General features: G+C 43.5%; 1 protein-coding gene across 13 annotated transcripts in view; it reads right to left on the reverse strand.

The window, feature by feature from the left end:
* Nucleotides 1–18671, reverse strand: part of TIAM1 (TIAM Rac1 associated GEF 1) — a 189340-nt gene that overhangs the window by 129719 nt on the left and 40950 nt on the right. For 8 of the 13 annotated variants that reach the window (XM_074902654.1, XM_074902643.1, XM_074902693.1 and 5 more), the window contains one exon: nucleotides 3628–3687. The gene's annotated coding sequence lies outside the window, so the exon portion shown is untranslated. Of the gene's footprint in view, nucleotides 1–3627; nucleotides 3688–11564; nucleotides 11729–15012; nucleotides 15191–18671 lie in introns of all 13 variants that reach the window. The other 5 variants (XM_074902626.1, XM_074902598.1, XM_074902663.1 and 2 more) reach the window with 3 other exon arrangements.

The raw sequence follows: 18671 nt of genomic DNA on the forward strand, positions 1-18671 counted from the left end.
TCAGAGGGTGTGAGCATCGGACTTACCACCCATTTCAGCAACACAGTCAGCCACAGGACAAGGGAGCCTCCTACATCAGCCATGGATGAAAGTACTGGAGACATCCCTGCAAAAGCAGAATAAAAAGCACAGAAGGCCCCAGGACTCCTGCATTCTTCTCATTAGGTGATCCTGCAGCACAAGTGACCCAGAGCCTCTCCAGGGAGATGCCTCCTCTTCTTCACTCTCCACCCCACTCTCAGCATGGATCTCTGGCTGGTCCTTAAAGCAGGAATCTCCTGGGACATCATCTTGCAGGACACAAGTGAAGAAGCTCTAAATCCACAGCAAAAAAGCATAACCCCATAGCTGGCAAGGAAGGGTTAATCAAGGATGTCCATCTGTCACTGGGTTATGGATGGAAGGATCTTAATGACATGGATTGCTGAGGCCATGAGACCACTAAACAGATTCCAAGACATCTCCTTTCTCCTCAAATTTCCTCAAAAATGACACAACCAAATGATGTAGCAGGGAAAAAAGCAAAGAGGAGGAAGCCTCAGCTGTATGTGCCCTAAAACAGGGAAAAGGAGGGGCAGACCTCCAAGTGGTTGCATATTTATGCAGTAACAACAACAGGAGAAATTATTCACTGCAGGCAGCATACAGATGCACTGCAGCATTCAGACATACACCTTTGTCAGAAGGAGGGTGCTGTGAGCAGAGGATATGAGTGCTGCAGAACAAGTTACAAGCAGAAGCCTTCTCTGTGGCAGCTCAGTGCCTGAGACTTCCAGGCAATACCAGGAGAATCAGGAAGGACTGGTCCAAAGTACACTGTACAGAGGTCCAAGTTTTGCAAAACGTTCCATTAAACCACTTCCCTCTCTTCAGTCAGCCTTCAGCAGAGTCCAAAAGCACTGGGAAGTGGCTGGTGTCCCAGCACTGGGATAAATTGTCCCAATGCACTGGCAAGGAGAGACTGCAAACAGTGGTAGGAAGCACCAAGTTGCAGAAGTTCTCCCCTCTATGTCAAAGCCTCTGAGAGGTATCACTGATGAACTAAGGAAAAAGCGGCTCTGCAGAAGAGGAAATCTTGAAGTTGTGCTCCACGGGCTGCCAATGACTTCCAGTTCTGTTTGCTCTTGCTAAGCAAGGTACAGCAAAGCCTTTCAGGCAGCCTTGGAAACTCCCCATCACTCCTCAGCAAAAGACAGCCACAGGATTGACTTCAGATGCATTAAAACCACCCCTGATTTTAACAAGTGCTCTAGTACCTGCTTAAAGCTGATCATCATGCTTGTAGGTTTTGCTACCTAGGAGTGAATGGTGACGCATCTTTACTTTAACAGGCACCAAAAGCTGTGGAGACTGCTGCTAACTAGCACTCCAGTGCAGGTGGGCAGTCAGAAGTCCTGCGAGATAATAAAGAAACATGCCAGAGGAAATGTAGGTGGCTATATACACCCTAGCACTTTTCAAATCATCACACCCAAACTTCATTAATTTAAAATAAGGATGTGCAGTAGCCACAGCACACCTTCACTGATTAAGTCAGCTAGAGCAGAACTAGCTGTAACCAAAGGACAGCAAGATCTCTGATGCAGCTTTATTAAATGCAGTGTCTTCAGGCTGGGCTTTCTGTCAAAATCGATGTGTTCAGATGCTTCTATGGCTTTGGCTGTAGTTTCCCATGTCATCTGAGTCGTGTCTTCCATACCAAGATGGAAGGGATGTGCATTGTTGGTCAACAGCATCCTCAGGCAACCAACCACCCCCTGTCCCTGTCGTCCTCGTCACACTTAAACAACTCCACATAGGGGCTGCCACATCCTGCTCCCACATTCCCACCTCCAAACAGCCACCAGCCCTCTTCTAGCCCCCCAGCTCACAAAACACAGCTGGGCAAAACACTACATTTTTATTTTATGGCCATTTTAGCTCCCTGAGCTTGCTTACTGTTGAATGAAGAAAGCACCTGTGCCACTGCACCTGTCCCTGATTAAAAGGATACCTCAAGCTCAGAGCCATGCCCCCTCCACTCAGCAGTGAAGCACAGCAGGGAAACAGGGCCAACTTAAAGCTAACCAGGCAAACTATACACAGTTTATACACTGGATCAGTACCTTGGTCTGATTCATGACCACCCTGGTGATGCAGATGTGTGACAGGGCAGGATGCTGTAAGCGCTAAAGACTTAACCTTATAAAACCCAAGCCATACACAAGTATGAAAACATCACACACAGTATCCTCCCCCCCCGCCCCCCAAAAAAAAAGAATTAACTTTTGGGTTTTTTGTGAAAGACACAACAGCCTTCAGGGTCACACACAGCAGCCCCTTTGACATTAGTCAATATTTGATATGATGGAATGGGAGAGAATGGAAGAGAGAATGAAGAGGAGACCTTTCACTTTTTTTTTTTTTACTTTTTTTTTTTTCTTTTTTTTTTTTTTTAAGATGTGCTCTCAATCTATATCCTCAATGAATGTCTGTGAATCTCTTTATAACGTAAATGTCAGTCTTGCAGTGGATTGGAACCTTGGGATTACTGCACTGACAGAATTAACGTATAAAACATAAAACCATAACATTTCATTATCCATTGTAAACTGCATCTGCTTTCACTCTAGGGAAACTGGAAATATCACCCAATTTCACTATCATTTTCTGTTAACCGACTTCTGCCACATATTCATATACTGGTACATTCAGTTTGATGATATATAGTCTTCTAGTTTCATTCTGCTTCCTCTACAATGTTGACTTTTTTTTAATCAATTTTTTTGTTCTGTTTTTGTCTCTGTGAAGGTACCACACTATAAAACCACTCAGCTGAAAAAAACCTTACCTGGAACAAACAAAACAGATCATATTTGTCAAGCTGAAAACATACCAGAAGGAACCTAATGTCTGAAATAAGGATAGAAGGCAACACAGAGGTAAGAAAACCTCAAATACAACAGGCCAGACTTCAGTTCTTTTATAGGCACGCTAGGGTCTACGGTCAGTAGTGAAGCACTAAAGAACAGAATCTGTTCCCTTCTGTGGTTTAAACTCCCTGTATTTTTCCTTCCCACTATGAGGCTGGCTGCAAATTCAAAGATTTGCATAAGCCACAGATTTTGTCTGTCTCTTTGAAAGGTCAAAAATTAGAAACAGCACAAACAAACACACATAACAAATAGGCCAGCTGGCAGCAATTTGGAGTGACCACATGGAGGAAGTGTGGAGAAGAATAAGGGCAGGAGAGAAGCCTTTAAAAGCCTGGGTCATACATATATTGCAAGTTACAGGGTGCCTCAGGGGAATGTTTTATTTAATCTTTGTAAAGATTAGTGACCAACTATCCTGATTTAGTGCTGTCATGTTTCTATAAACATTTCTGGACATTCTTTGATAAAACACACAGCTGCTGACATGATTTTTCATATAAACATTTCACTATGTATTATACTGCGTATTTCAGAGAAGCCTTAACATTTTTATTTCTAAGAGACCACTCCTTCTCCTCTGCAGGCTATGGAGCATTGTCCTGGGACAGAGAAGGGAAGGGACAAGTAAGCAGAGCATAGGGAGAGTGGGCAGGAGCTGCAAACAGATGCAACAGTAAAAGTCTTTACCAAAACCACTCCGGTTGTTACTCACATGAGGGCGTTACAGAAGTAAGTAGGAAGGTAGGAAAACATTTGTTGTCCCGTGTAGGTTCTGGAATGGAAGAGAAAGATTAACAGGTCAACTTCAAACATCAAGCCAGATGCACGCAGCTGGTGTTAATCTGCATGACCCTCATTACCTGCAACAGACAGACCTCTGCCAAACTATGGCAGTCAAAGAGCTGGCCAGATTTTTATTACTAACATCACCTCGACCTATTAATGCAGGGGGGAAAATCAAATCCAAATTGCTTCTCAGTATTTCTTGCTCTTTATACTTGCCAGAGCTGCAAAACCCAATTAAGTCGGTTTCCCTTTGGTTTGCAGTCAGTCAGCTCCGGGTGCTCAAGGCTGCAGTATCTGGGGCTGCCAGTCCTGCAGGGAACATTTACTTGTTTAAAAGCAACTCTTTCCACTGGAGTTGAGTTTAGCTAATTGTACCATTTCTACTGATCTTGAGTTTTATAAAAAGCTTGGCTCCTGGTTGCATGCTGTCAGCAAAATTACACTTGGGGGCCAAATTTGGTTTAGTTTGGATCACACAAAACAATAAATGCAAAGCACTGACACAGGTTGAAGGTAGTAAAACAGAATGCATTTAAAAATAAATCTCTAGAATGCCTGTCCAACTGAGGTAGTAAAAGGTCACTTATCCCCAGCGAATAGCATCACCACATGCTGTTCATAGATTTGAAAAGTGAGTTGATTGACAATTCCATGAGTACCACCAAACTGAGATTTTCTATGGCCCTTCTTCCTGATCAACCATCTTCACATCACCTTGAAACCCAAGTTTGTGAGAGGGAGAGCTTGCTGACAGCTCATTATTAAAATGGTTGTGTTCCCCACAAAGAGAAAACAGGAAGAGTAGAGCTTCCCGTTGCCATTCGACCCACCACAATGAACTGAGCCTTTAAAAAACCCTCACAGGCTCCAAGTGCTGTAGATGATGTAACATCATCAGACATCTGCCAAATAAATAAACGAGCTCCAACGTGCCTCATTCCAAATCTGCAAAGCAATTTTCATCCCAGTATGGGAACTTGTACTGGGTTTAATACTCTCTTCAATATATCCCCTTCCACAAAGAAAATCTGCGCCCGCTGCTACAGGAACATGCTTAATCCCTGTAAGCAGATGTCAGCCTCCAAAGCTGAGAAAATGACTTTGTTCTTTAAGATCAGGGAATTTAAAACGCAAGAAGTTGAAATGCCCTAATGAATTTAGTAACTTAAATCCTGAGAGAAAGCACCTGCTTTCTGAATAGATGCCCAGTCAAAAGCCCAACACTGTTTTATGCATCCATAATTCAACCATGAACAGTCTTTTGTTAGTTGACAATATATCAGCTACAGTCAAAAAGCAGTGTACCTAAAAGAGAGGAGGGAGCTGCTAAGAGCAAATGTTCCAAATCCCACAGCATTGCCCCATGCAGCAGCTCTCAGACAAAAACTTCCGAGCCAAGGTTGCTCCGCCAGGATCCACCAAACTCCACACAAGCTCCACCAAACCACTATGGAGGGACACCAGTTCACCCCAGCAGTAGATCTGGGGTCTGGCTCCATGTCTCAGATGCACAGCTACACCTCCCCGCTCCCAGAAACTCACAGCTCCCAGCAACTCACAGCAATAAAAGCATCTCCCTTCGCTATATGGCAGGAAAAGTAAGGCTCCAGTACGCTGCAGGTAAGATAAGGCATCTTCCCATTTATTCACACCAGCAGTGGCAGGGATGGGGAGGGGAAAACCAAAACAAAAAACACAAAAAGGGGATTTTCATCAAAAAATAATCAAAGACAAGAACATGGTGGAACCACCAGCTTGCCTGCAGGATTAGCAACTGCAACAACAAAAAGCAAGAAACTGTAGCAATCTCCTTAGCTAAACTGTAAGTAAAGTGAGCAGGCTTCTTATAGCAGCCTGCTTGCCACCATACCAGCCAGGGCAAAAGGCGGTGTGACTGGAGCAGAAGCTGGAGCAGGACCCTCATCAGGCATTAGGCAGCAGCTTCAAATACTCAACTCAGGTCCTGATCCACCTTCATGTCAGCTGAGAGAGGCTCCCGCCAATCGCTGGTTCAGGAAAAGGTTATTCAGCCATTCACCAAAAAGTTTTGTTTACCTAGTGTTGGTTGACACTTTCCCTCAGCACAGCTGCGTTTTCAAGAAAGAAATGCTTTACCTGTAAACAGGCAGAAACTTAGCTAAAAATAGGGTGTCCCCACATACCTCGGGGAGCAAGGAGGACTTGGCAGCATAGAGGGACTGTGTCTATGAGTTCAGGCAGGACCAGCAATAGATGGGTAACCTTTCTGGGAATTTCATCTGCATTACTACAGGTGCGCAAAGGATATCAGCTTGGAAGTCTTAAAACACGCTGGCCTGAATCCTAATGACACGCAGAACTGTCGCTCTGCTACGATTAAAATCTGCGTCAATTCCCAGGGCCAGGCCGGGCCAGGCCCTTCCCCGGTTTCCCACTGCCCCCAGAGGTGTGCGGAAAGCTCTAGGGAGAGGCTGTGCTGGCCTTGATCCAGCACTCAGGTCTGCAGCAGCTTCAGAGAGCTTCCATCGCCACATGTTCAGTGCAGATCAGCTCCTCGGGCACACTCACGCCAAACACCCGCACCTCTCATGGAGCATGCGTGCCATAACCCTTCTCCCACCCCACAAAAGCCAGCCCCTGCCCTACCACAGACATCTGCCCCTAAAGCAGCTCTGACATGAGGCATTTCCCTCCCTTGCCTGGCTAGGGGCTGAAAGGCACAAGTGACAGACACACGGACCATAAGCCAGACCGAGCCCAGACCAGGCCTTTATCCATCCAGGCCAGCACATCCCCAGGAGAAACAGACCCCAGGTTTCCCAAACTAGAGAGCAACAGCAACAAAAGCTTGCTCCTCTTCCCTATCTCAAGCCTCTCTTGCAACAAAACCAGGGCCGGAGGCAGCCCTCGCTTTGTGCCCACCATCAGCAGCCCTGCTGGGAAGCAAATGTGCTGTGAGCAAGGCAGGAGGTGTCCTGGAATTAAACACTGCATCAAAACACTCATGTAAAGAGGCCAAGATTAGGCAGACAACCTCAGTTCTGACATCTTCTAAGTTGAGATTGCTTAAAACTATAGCTTCAATAATATGCATTTAACACAGGTGTTGGGATGTGCAGAGTTTTTAATGTGTCTTGAAAGGTCCACAGAAAAAACAAATAAAAATGTTTTTAAAAATTTTTTCTATGTAAATTAACCAAAGTTTGGCTAGATCTACAGTTTCCTTACCTTTGTATTTTGTGTAAGAAAAATCTGTGACACCCGACTACATTGAGGTCAGAGTGCTTCTGTTTTCTCCCCCCAGGACTCTGCTCAATCAGAACTCCAGCCTTCTTAGGGATCCATTTTGTCTTATATGCAAAGGCCTTCTTGTTCTCTGTTCTAGAAGCTCATAGTGTAACCCAAGCATCCCCAACAACTACTGTAAATCTCCCATCCTTTCTTCCCGATTTGAGAACGACTGCAACAGTACGGTATCATCATACAGTACTTATCCTTGAAAACATGTAACTCCAATTCAGCAATCCTATTACATATGCTCCTAGCATTTGTACAGAAGAGATTTAGCTCTTAGCTCTCCATTGCTTTCTCTCTTTCCGTGTTTGTCAGTGCAGAAATTATCTCAGGCTATAGACAGGTCACGTCCAAATGCTTCTCCTATCTTGATACAAATCTGGAAAAAAAAGCAACCGTCACGTACCTTGCTCTACCCTGTCAAGCTTCCCAGCTCAGCTTTTAATAGCCACCCCTCTGAAGTGCCGTGGAAAGAGCCAGTTACGCCATCTCTCTAGCATCCCATCTCTAAGTGATGCTATCAAAAAGACAACTTGCACAATCAAGGGTCCATTCAAACCCCTCCCAAGAAGCACAGGGCAGAGGAAACCTGTGACATGCTCATAAGGACTGGGATTGCTTCAGAAGTGACAGCAGTATGAGTCCAAAAAACTAAAGGGGAAAGAGCCTGTCTAGAGCAGAGCAGTCAGAAGGGGAGCTCCCAAGAGCAGAAGTGGCAAAAGGACAAAATGAGGGGAAACCAAGAAATAGGGACACATGCCCTAGAATTCGATGCTGTGTAAAACCACAGCAGCATACCACACTACTGGCAGGGGGAAATAATCTCATCCTGCTCTCTTCTGCCTCTGATCCCCCCAAACTGCACGTACGTTCTTACCCCATGGGCACTGCCAGCTGCCCATGGCCCTTCCCACACTCAACACTGTTCATGCCAACTCACTGCTTTTGTCAGCAAACTGAGCCACCATCGAGCTGTCTCCATGTCTCAGCAACACACCTACCTCTTGCATAAAAAAAATTTAGAGCTGAAACACTTCTGTTTCATTTATTCCAAGTGCACTGTTCCTACAGGCCATGATATATGTATACATTTCTTGAATCATCATCTCCTACATCTAATACTGAAACCCTGTCTTAATGCTGTTTTGCCATTCACCTGCCAGAGATATCTGCTCTCTTTCAGTGCAGTACCCCCTTCTGTGCTCTTGCCCAAGACCTGTCTCTTACCTCATCCCATTTTTCCCTCATATCACACCTCCAACACATTCTTGACAACTCATAGTTTAGTCACAATTAGCAAGTCTAAACCCTGGCTATGCAGCATTTGCCAGGAAGACGGCTCTATCTCTGTGAGAACATCAGCCCAGCTTTCTAAATATGCAGCTCTCAGCAGGTCTGACGCCGCAGACCAGAGACAGCCCACGGAGCCAGCAACGCTCTCGAGAAACTTGCCCTTTATGTACAAGTATCAATGTAACAGTGGCACTTAAAGATGCTTTTGACTTACCTTGCAGCAGCTCCACTTGAGAAGCACTAACTGGAACGTACACTGAGAGGAAAGGAAGGATTAAGACAAATGGGATCCACAAGGTGGTTTTGTCTGTACCAATCACCCCACCAACTAAATATTAACAGTAATACTAGAACTGAAGGGCAGGAGATGTCACTCAAGAGTACTCTTTCACTATTAGTTCAGAGCAAGACCATGAAATGGACAGCACAACCCAGTACTGCACATTCCCACTGGCTCCTTCATGCCACCTGAGCATGGCTGCACCCACATGTCAGTCAAATCAATCTACCCAAAAATGTATCTGATGAAACCAGGTCATTTTTCAGCCACGTGGCCTGGGAGTGCTGGTACTGACACAAGCAAGGCAGTAGGAACCCAGGGCCCAGCAAAGGAAGAGGTGGGTTAACACCGCTCCCTTCCAACAGCAACTCAGTCCTGGAGCATTTAAAAAAATAAATAAATAAATAACCCAGGTGCTCAAGAAAGTTTTTTGGTTGGTTTTTTTTTCGGAAAAGTATGCCAAGGTAAGCAGAACAGGCTGCAGTCAACCCCAGCCATGCTCCCTCAACACCACCAACACTGCTCAGAACAGTTTCTTCTATGTTTTTTCCAATCACTCTCTAAGGCAGATTGCTGGTTTGGCTTCAGCACCTGCGGGGAACATCTGATCTTGTCCTGCGAGCACAGCATCCCACTCCACAATGAGCCATTTCCATTAACCAAGCCAGTTTTACTAATGGCGTTGCCCTACCAAAAATGTATTTAAAAAAAAAAAAAAAAAAAAGGCTACAAGGTGCCTAGTAATAATCCCAGCCTATTCTGCTAAACTGCATCTTCTCTCCACCCTTGTAGCATTGTGAATCCTTTAGCTGGGCTATTTCGCTCTGCCCCCACAGCCAGACCCCGAGGTGTGCCTTTTGCAGCCCCTCAACCCTGACCCATCACTTCCGACATCCGTTTCTCATCCTCTTCCTCTTTCATCTGGCACATTCCCACCAGCCTACAAACCCAGCCTTTGTCTTCTTCTCCAAGCAACACTGATCCCTGTGCCCTCTCCCCACCCCACTGCCCCCAGTTACCCAGGGCTATTAACTACATTGTGGTATTGAAACACTGTAAAGTTTAGTAACATATAAAAGTCTCAGGAGGTAAAAAAAAAAAAAAATAAAAAAAAATAGCTGTGGTGTGTAAGCTGAGCAGTTTTATTCAAAACACAGCTTCTACCTGAATGCAGACCTTCTGCAGTCCTTCTCCCCTTGCCTGGCTGCTGGCCACATGCCACTGCTATGTTTACTTTCCTCATGCCCTCCGACACATCCCCAAGGTGCCAGCTCTTCACTGTCTGCTTGCCCCACGCTGCCTGCCTTCCTCAGGGCTCCCACAGCCATCACCCTTCCCAATGTCACTCCAGCAGCCGCATGCCTGCACACCCCCAACTCCAAGAGGGCCTCCAGACAATAGTGCAGCACAGGAGTTGGGCAACAAGACAGCAACGGCAGCAGCTATAAACCTTTTCACCGGATTCCTACCTTGTTACCACATCAAAACAGCAGCTCCTCCAGCCAGTTCTGGTGTTACTGCAGGCACACTGTGCACACCAAACCGAGCACATGTTTCCAGCACAGAAATAACACAGTGCTGGAGAGGCTCACCCAGGGGCACACAGGCTGTCATCATGGCAAAAGAAGCTGAACACCCAAAGAGATGTGCCACAACTTGAACTGAAGCATCACAGGCCTCAGGGAGAAAGTACGTGATATGCTGTGATTGCTGTCATGCAGAAGACCAAACTAGATCGGGGTCTTCACCTTTCGTTTATGTTCTGCAAGCGATTCTCCAGAGCAAGAGCATTCCTTGCAGAAATACCTCCTGACTGAACAAGCTCATCTATGCTCACAGTAACATGAACTTGCTTTCACAGGTACCCTGGATGATCCCCTCTCAAAGGAGATTCTGAAGGATTCCCAAAGAGCTGCAGGTGTGGATGATCACCACCAGGTGCAGATGATCAGCACAGTTGTTCTGTCCTCAAGTTTCTGTGAATCTACATACCAAATAGATCAAAGACAGCAACCTCCCCTCTGCTTACTTTTCCAGCTTTGCTTTCAAATCAGCCTCGCTGATGTTACTGATTCTCTTTCATTACTGCTCTTTTTGTCTCCTGGTCCTCTCTATGGCCCTGGCCTTCTAAGTATTACACTGTTTGCTACACTGCCAATACTATTTTCTCTGTGCCCACCAGCCTTTCTCTTCCTTCAAATTTACTCTCTGCATCAACTTCTCCAAAGAGACCTTCCAGTTCAGGGTATTGCTTTCTTTACAATAGGGCTGCACAATCTGAGTTTTTACAGGACTGAGCACATCTCTTCCAGACCAATGTGGCAAATAAATCCTCTCAGAACATGTGCAACAGCATCAAACAAGATGGCAATATGCATGACGTTCCTGCACCAGATCACTGTTTATACACATACACAAATGCTTGTAAATGGTTTTTGAGAGGGAGGTGGGACCAGAGAGCTCTTCTAACCTACACAACTCTACAATTCTGTCATCTTTTGCAAGCAAAACAATAAAGTCTAGAACTAGAAACAGCACTGCTCACTTGACAGCATACAGCAGAGGTCACCTTCCCAGCTCTGCTGTAGCGTCAGTGTGACCTTTCCTGTGACATTTCACTTATCAAAAAAATCACAATTCATTCCCATTAACACAGATATGACATCAAAGGTCTTCTGCAATGCATCTAGTAATCTACCAATAAAAATTGTTATGTAAGTAGATAATTACAACTGCTTAAGACTGAGGAAAATCACTACAGTATATTATTTTTGTATCACCTGAAAAAAATTGTAAATATAAGCCAACAGTGAAAGTCCTCAATGCTCAAAAAAATATTTCATACTTTTCCCTTTCTTCAGTCCTCTTTTTCACAGCCATTTTGACAGTCTTCTGAAGAGACTGGAGCTAGTCATGACTAGTGCACGAACTGGAGATGGGCTCGTGGGCTAGAGGCTGAGCCCCTCGGCCCCATCCCAGCACACGGGCACAGGAGCAGAAGGATCAACTGCACCTACCGGGTCCAGCAGTGTCACAGCAGTACCAAGCACCGTGGCTGCCTCTTCAGCACCAGGGAGACAAAGGTGTTATTACCAAGTAGACCTGGCAAATGAAATTCAGGAACCCCTCCTGGTACAGACTGAGATGTAGTTAAGGACAAGGAGCCTGGAAGTTCACTTTCCTGTAAAAAACAAATTTTACTATGGTAAAGAATTGCAGGCCCTGAAGGTGTCCATACCTTTCACCAGCATTTTCCAAAGGGAAATTTTGCCCCTAGAAAGTGGGGAATTCTGCAGTGCACACCAGTAAGAGAGAGAGATGATGTTTAGTTTGATAATGTGACTGTCACTGGGATTTTGAAATGTCACTCCCACACCTAGCAGATGCAGTTGGCTCATTCCTCATTTTAGAAAAATGTACTGAAGTTCCTTTTGTAATTGATGCAAAATGTTTCACAAGACTGGAGCTTTATTTTGAAAAAAAAAAGCTCTCATTCCCTTTCAACTGAAAGGCTTTTAATTAATTCTCTTGAACATATTTAAACTGCTCTATCCTTTTTAAAGACTCTTTTGCAGGGACAAACTATCTCCTTAAGTAAAACCCATATGGCACACAGCTGAACTAAAAATGCCTAAAACCAACACAAAAGAGCAAGCTGATGTTTCAGGAAGGTGGATCCTCCACCTATCATCATTCTTGGCCCTGACTTTGCCAAAAATTACATCTGTGAATTACTCTGGAAGGATAACCAAGACAAATGTTTGTATAATGGGAGCTTGAAAGTGTAACTTGTTTTTAAACAAGCATGTAAGGCAAATCACAACTGGAATGACAGCATAAAAATAAGTGAGAGGAGACACCAAAAACCTGTGGGAGAAAGATGACATGAGTTCCTATTAGTTTTGGTATTTTATCTTACAAGTGAGCTCACCTAATAATTTGAGTACTAAAACTAATCTATTAGATGACTTTTTTTTTTTCCCGCATCAATTTTCAAGTCAGATAAAAAATGTCCCAAGCAGCCTTAAAGACCACAAACCCACATGCACTCTTTAACGCTTCAAACTTCTTCCTCCTCTTTGGCCAAATGCACCTGGAAGAAAAGGAAAGCCATACAAACAGACCCAAATTTACTGTATCTTGACTCCAGGATATATGGCAATGTGGATATGGAAAGAAAATTTATTCCCAAGTTAACATTTCATTCAGAAATAAATATTTGATTTTTTTATCCTGTGGCAACTAAATATCCTCTCCCTGCAAGTCCTGACATGGAACTTCATGAAAATTGGACCAAGCTGCTAGGAAAGCTACCATGACATTTTCTAAGAGTCCAGATCTATATAGCCATAGGCTGGTCGTTAACTTCATCAGCTAATCATACTGGATTTGATCCTTAAGATTGGAACATTATTTACCCTCTGTTCCATCATGCAAAGTTTAAAAGTGAACTCAGTTGGGTTTGGTATTTGTCCTAAATCTAAGGCAATGATCACTTTATCATCAGTGTTGAATTCAGCTTGTTCTTAAAACCCATCACAGTTCTTTAAATTGCTCTTCTGTTCTTCCAGGAGGGGTTGGTTGAGTTTTCTTCTTTGACAAAACTGAGTATATAGAAATATTGCCTATACATATTTATATGTATCTCCCCATGAAACCATTGCTAACATTTGGTTGGAGAAAGGAAGACAAGCATGCCCTGTACCACATTCTGTGCAGTTGTTATCCTCCATTACACAAACATTTGGCAGGCTTCCATTATAGAATTTATGCACTAAAATTAGCTCTCACAATTGCAATCAATTGCAACAATCAAGGGTAAGTAATTCAAAAAAAAAAAAAAAAAAAAGGTTGTGAGCATGGAAAACAATGTTTACAGCACCGCAGTCGTTCCTCTATTTATTTGTAATTATGTGCAATACAGTCTTTCTATCTGTTGTTGCTGTAAGCACACAACCAAAAGGAGAGTAATTTCTCATCAAAAAGCTTCCTTCTGCAATGCCCCAGAACATTTCCTTGCCATTTTGTTTTTGGCACACACCCCCTGTCTTGGGGAAGGATGCTGGGAAGAGACTCTAGAAACTCTCCAGTGCAGAAGATGCCCACCTCCATCTCTGCACATCCCAGCTTTATCCAGCACCTCTCAGGCTGCTTTATACCCGTGTGCATGCACCTCCTTTTCTCTGCCCCTCTTTCTGCAGACAAGTGACCTGGGCTGCCCTCTCCACCCTTCCTCTCCCAGGACCCATCCACGTGGTGTGAAGGGAGGGAACAGTGCAGCTCCACAGGACCCCAGTGGAGCCACAGAGCTTGGGGACAACCTAGCCCTGGCACTCTAGATTCTTCCCAGGGCTGAATCCCATCTCCAGCACTGGCTGTCAAGTAGCAGAACACAGGGGTTTTCCAGGAGGGGTGGGGAGGGATGGGTCCCCAAAGCAGCACCAGAGCTGCCTGTCACAGTAAGAACTTGCCGAGCACAGACATGCACCTCACCACTTTGAAAACATGAGCCATGTTTTCTTGCTATGGTGTGGGAAGGGGTTAAGGGGTAAAATCCATCTTAGCAACCAACAACGAATCATCAGGCACACTCCTCAACAAGATTTTCATGACCGTGAAATTACTTTAAGCCAACTACACAGTGACTTGGTTGATATGTATATTTTTTTTATCATCCTTTTTAACACAGATGGTACATACTGAATATGGTATGATGCCAGAGCAGAACTCAAAGTTACAGGCAGCTTTGTACAGATTTTTCCCCCTTGAAACAACAACTCATGAAACTAGTAATAAATGTTATATTGTTTGGAACAAAAAGCAGATAATGTATATAAACTTCTGGAAACTAAACACATATGGCAAGAATATGCTAGAAAATATAGAATTCCCTAGAGAATGCAAATAATGAAAAAACCCTCTCTGTGTAATTCAGTGTAAATATTACATCTAATTGTCTATTCTCTCCCAAGCAAATAAAAGTCTGGCATCCTGCTTTAATCTGAGCAGTCCTCAATCTTCTATACTAACAATCTATGTAACTTCTGGCCACCAAGAACCTACATCTTGCATGTCATCACACATTCAGACTGAATTATCTGCCACTGTTTTAATTCACTTATGGGTTTTGGGTTTGTTGGGGTTCTTTTTAAACAGGTCACAGCTGTACTATAAAAGAATATAGATAAATAAGTACATGGTATTAAAGGAACATTTTCATTTTTCAGAGAGGAGTAAAAAAAGCTTAAATGATACAGGCTTGATCAAATCAGAAGCAAAGCCCTCGGGTACAATACATTTGTCTCCCTTCCGCAGCTCCTAACAGCAGATGCTCTTCTGACCCACACCTATCACACTGAAGAGAAAAACATGCATAAACTCATCATTCTTTGTATTATCTAAAAGCTATTTACAGTGGTCAACCTGAAACAAATTGCGCCATTTTGGACACAATAGAGAGCTTACCAACACAAGTTTAAGAACTTTCCATGGTCATCACTTGGTTTTGGTCCAAGCCCATAATGTCATTTTTCACTGACATCCTTTTGCACCATGAAATTCATGTTCACAATTCACATCAGATAAAAGTCAAAGAGGCCTCTCAGCAAAACGTCCAGAGAACCAGCTGACTCTTCAGCAAAATCTACCATAAAGAAAAGCACATGGGTATTATCAAAAATGGATTTAGTATAATACTGGTTCATGTGATAATAAATAGAAGCTAGTATCTAGCACATCTTGCCTTTATTTTGTTTTTCATTGAACACACCTGTTCTTCTCATTCAAGATGAGGGCTAAGCTGTTTAAACAGCCAAGTTACTTTTGCAAGTTATTTCCCTTAGCACACAAGCAAGCCCAGGCAAGAGAAACCACCCCTCCAAAACACGGCTGCTCCCCGGAAACAGCGCAGGGTGCAATTTGTAGAGTAAATATACTCTGACTGCACAAAGAGCCTCACACTTTTCAGCACAGTATGCACATGGCTGCTTTACCCGCCACCCCTTCTGAAATGCATGTCGCAATAGGTTCTACCATCAAACTCTCATCAGTTCAGCTTTTTTGCTTAAAGACTGAGTTGCACCTGCAGGTTCAAGTTGTTGCACCCCTCCACCCCTCCAGGCAAACCAACCAGCATTAGAAGGTGGTGGCTGCTAAAGCAATACCAGAAAACAAGAGCTACATAATTATTTTTCTTTATATATGAAAAGTCCTTCAGCTGAGGGATAAAAGTTTCTTTTCAAATGAGGAGAGAAATCTCAGAGGACCCATACATCCCATGGCCATTCACCTGGGAGGATCAGACGTGTCTTGGGAAGAAGGGCAGGAATCTGAACCCACGCTCCCAATTTCCAGCCAAGACCTCTGATCACTGCCAAGGCAGTGTTCATCATTTAAGTCCAGAACAGCTTCTTTACTCACTCTCTGATTCAAACCTAGTTTTAAAACCAAGCATAGTGAGAACATTTCTGATTTCTTCAAGTTTTATGGGAGAGCATTTACATTTTTGGTGCAATTGTGATTAAAAGTTATGCATAAAATGCAAGGGTGATGTCAAGCTATTGAAAATTCCTCATTTTGAGTTTACATTAAGAGGAAAAACACCTAAGGGAAGATTTTTTAAAAATATATGAGCTGTAAAGGATAGTTTAAATATAGCAAAAAAAGGAGATGGCTAGAAGAAAGGATTTGGAGGAGAACGGAAGCTGATAATCAGGAAAGGGGAATATAACAACATGCCAGACTGCAGAATGCCCTCCAAAAGCAATGAAAATATAATCGCTGCAAAAAGCATTGCCACAGCAGATGATCAGCATCTGAACATATCTCTATAAATTCTCATGCTCCTGCAGTGCTATGGAAATGCAATGATATCCCAAATACTGGAATTTTCTTAGACTGGAGAGACAGGAAAAAGAAAATGGCCACACTCCAAAAGCGTCTTAAAATATTTCTTCTGTTGACTAGCATAAAAAACAAATAGTAGCAGAGACTTATATACCCATGTTCCCAGAAAGGAAAGACCTCATGAATTGGCCATCCCACTCCTCAGCCTAGGAAGCGTGATGCCAGGCTGCTCCAGGTACCAGGGGTAAAAGGTCCAAGAGCAGCCATTTAAGTAGCTAACTTCAAACCTGGCACAGCCAACCCAGGCACTACACATCTTTCAACATCGGGTGCTCACCGAGCAGTTGACTGTTCAGATAACAAGCTGTAAACAAAATCATACACATGGATACAAAGAAGAAATACTTAAGCTTCAAAGGCATTTTTCTTCAGCACGTAAACATTGCAGGAATTTCTCTGATGTCTCAAATAGCATTACTCTGTGCACAAAGTCAAGTCCACTCACAGCATAGTTCATTTTTGTCCCACCAAACTGACAGCTTTTAACTGCTCAGACTTCAGCACAACATCCTGAGGTTCAGAGATGCTCTACAATGATGGGATAAGCTATTTTTGGAGATCTATCTGGTTGCTAGGGAAAATTCTTGTAACGATACGTACCATCTACCAAGCAGGATCTGATTTGCAAGTCAGGAGAGGAGGAAAAATTAAGATGAGATATGACTAACGAGGGTAACGTGAGAAACCAAATGAAATGCCATGCTATATAGAAACATGGTACGGCTTCCATCAAGGCTCAGCTGACCTCCTACGTGAAACACGCCTGGTTGTTTTCAGCCAGCTGAGCCTAGATCACAGGCTTGAAAGAAATTTCAAAAGGTTGTACATGGCATCCTGCTGCCCCCAAGGCAGGATTAACTATATCTAAACAGTACCTTATGCAGGGCATACCACTACTGAATCATAAGCATTTGTTCACACAGCTCTCTTGTATCAGTATTATTTGTCTTTTACACAAGGGAGTAAATGAGGCAGACAGAAATGAAGCAGTTAGACCTCAACTACACACTAAGTCTCCTGCAAAATCAGGAAATCATTCCAGATGCTCAAAACCCCACAAATAACTGATGGGTCAGTTTTCTAGGAGTTGTATGCATAGATATCGTGTCATTTTCAAAATTACTGGAGCCTCAGTTCACATCAACCTGTTACACATTGGATAGTCTTACATATTTTATAATCCTACATATTTTGGAAAAGACTATGACAGTTTTTCTATCCAAATTCCAAGCTTTCAGCTCAAGAAATGTCTTTTGAAAGTTAACAGGACAAACATGGTAAAGAAAGGACAAAGGGGGCGGGGGGGAGGGCTTATAAACTATTTTCCATTTTTTCCACGGTGAAGAATGGAAATTTGCATGCTGATGTACAAAACTACCAGCTTTGGATGATGCAAACTGGAAAAGGTTGTATTTATACCTTGCTGCTCTATCTTCTGGTCAGCTTTGCACTGAACTCAACTGAAATTATAAGAAAGCATGCAGATACAAGTTTAGGAAACCACCATGCTTTTCTTGGTAGCTGAGCACTTTGTGTGTCAGAAGAAAGCTTCTGTAATTAAATTAGTATCTCCCTTATAGATACTATTTAATTAGGCTTTAAACTATTGAGGAAAGGCTTACATAATAATCACACTTAGGCCTCAGTCAAATGAACAGTGCCAACCAATACTCAGTCAAATTTAAGCATACCTCCCTGTTAAGAGAGAGTACTTCCAACACAACCTGGCATTAAAACTGAATTAGTATGCTCTTTTCCTCCATTTTGACTTCTGAAATAAAAGGTTCAAATCTATGAGAGATTTAAACACTGCAGAGACCACGAACTAAATGAAATTCATAGAGCCACCAGACAAAGATTACTGCTGTAATCTGTAGGAGTGATGCTGGAAGCAGAATGACCAAAACTGAAAGAGAAACCGCAGGTGATGGATGGACATCCAGCAGGGCATACACCTCCGCTGCAGTCCTGGGCACATTTCACTGGCCTCTGGTCAGCAGGGGTTGCAAGTCCCTCCACTGGAATAACCACAAACCAGGCAATGTACAAGACACCAATTCATTCTTCTCACACCCACATGCCCCTGCCTTTACGAAAGTATTTTCAGATGAATGTCCAATTGACTCATTTACCCTTGGGCTGCAGGTTCCTCACATACATGTGTGTGACATAGGGACCCCCTTGCAAGGGCTGTCCCTGCCCATAAGGTGGCACAGCCC

The sequence above is a fragment of the Athene noctua genome, chromosome 1, assembly GCF_965140245.1.
Source record: "Athene noctua chromosome 1, bAthNoc1.hap1.1, whole genome shotgun sequence".
NCBI classification, from domain to species: domain Eukaryota; kingdom Metazoa; phylum Chordata; class Aves; order Strigiformes; family Strigidae; genus Athene; species Athene noctua.